This window comes from Octodon degus, unplaced genomic scaffold (genome assembly GCF_000260255.1).
Source record: "Octodon degus isolate 3935 unplaced genomic scaffold, OctDeg1.0 scaffold00066, whole genome shotgun sequence".
Taxonomy (NCBI): domain Eukaryota; kingdom Metazoa; phylum Chordata; class Mammalia; order Rodentia; family Octodontidae; genus Octodon; species Octodon degus.
Window position 1 is genome coordinate 4,074,963 of NW_004524642.1, and position 1,867 is coordinate 4,076,829.

The following is a 1,867-nucleotide window of genomic DNA, read 5'->3' on the forward strand; positions in this document are numbered from 1 at the left end:
AGAAGGATTTCTTTTTCCTCACAGCCCCTCTAGCATTTGATATCGGTTGATTTCTTGAGGATAGCCATTCTTTCTGGGGTGAAATGGAATCCATGCTGTTTCAATTTGCATGTTTTGAATGATCAGTGATGTTGAAGATATTTTTATGTTTTTATTTGGCATTTGTATTTCTTTCTCGGAGAAGTGTGTATTCATCTCAGATGCCCAGTTTTGGATCTGGTCTTTGAAATTTTGAGGGTCTGTGTTTTTTAGTTCTTTTTTGTTTTTGAAATACATCCTTTATCTGAGGGAAAGAAGACTGTAAAATTTTTCCACTCTGTGTGTTATCTTTTCATTCTTCAACTACAATCTTTGGACCATCTTTTAACCATCTAAATCATTGGAGTGATAGGGAATGGAGAAAGGTGACATTTCTTTATTTAAATGTTTTTCTTTCATTTCTCTACATCTGGTCTCTAATCTCCCTAAGATTTTTTCTTATGAAAATAGTTGTATAAAAAACTTTTTATTTTCATCCAATGTGCCTAAATATTTTGAGAAACCTAAGAGAAACAATTATTTTGAAGAAAATGAGATGGGAATAAGCTATTTTCTTTTTTTGTGTGTGAGGTAAGGACTCCCTCTGTACTACAGCAGGCCTTGAACTCACTTTGTAGCCCAAGCTGGTCTCATACTCACAGTGATCTCCTGCCTTAGCCTCCTGAAGGCAGGGATTGCGGATTGTGCCACCACATCTGGCAAATTGTCTAACTTTCTTCTGATCTAGACATCCAGGTTGGCAGAGGAAGACTGCGCAGTTCTTCCTAAGAGATAAGAGCAGTAAAATGCCTTCCCACAGAGAGAAAAACAGTATAAACTAACTATGATTGTACATAGGAAATCACAACTCACTAGAAAAGTCATGTTTGTTCCAAATTAAAAACAGAAATAGAAATTAGGATTCACTTTTTTTATTATTAGTCTGTAGTATCTTAATTTCCCTCAGGACCAGTGTTTTGGAGAAAATAGACATTCTAATATTCTGCAGTGTGATAGTTAAATGTTGGTTTTGATTTGAGTAAGAACCACCCAACTGACTGGCTCAGCATTTACAAAATTTGTTATAGGCACTGAACACTTTTCTCTGTCTCAAAATTGCCACCTTTGCAACCCTAAAAATAGAAATTCATTGCCGTTCAAGAGTGGCATTCTTATTTATGTATGTATTTATTTGTTGTTTTTAAAAAATAACTAAAGATGAGTTGTTTTAGCAGCATTATCTTTGCTAATTGAAAAGCTAAGATGATGTCTTTCTATAAAATCACTTAGTTACTATCCACTTTCAAAGCCACTAGCAGAACTAAATAAGAATAGATGTATTATTATAAAGAAAAACCAACCTTTTTAGCTGTAGCATAAATAACTCAGTATTTAGGGACTTTGAAATTCTCAGTTTTCAGGATCTTAAAATTTTTCATTCATTTAGTTCACAGTATGCCTTCTGTTAGTTACACAGAAGTCTTTTTAAGAATTTTTGATTGTGCAGTGCAATTTTCTTTTCTGTTTTCCATACGTAGCATGATTGATTACTTCCCACTGGATGTGTTTTGCTTGGCTGCTATTGTCTAATACACAGAGGTGTGTTTGCTAACTGTCTCAGTTACTCTTCTCTCATTGCTGGGACAAATACCCAACACCCAAAATGAAGGAAGGAAAGATTTCTTTAGTTCCCAGTTACTGGAGGTTTCAGTCTATACTCAGCTGGCTCTAAGGCACATGGCAGAGGGCAGCAGTTTATGGCAAAAGCAAAGAGCAAGAGAGCTAAGCAAGGAGCAGCAGCAACAATGGCAGCAGAGGGCAAGTCTTTCCCCTCCTTACCTGCCCCAGG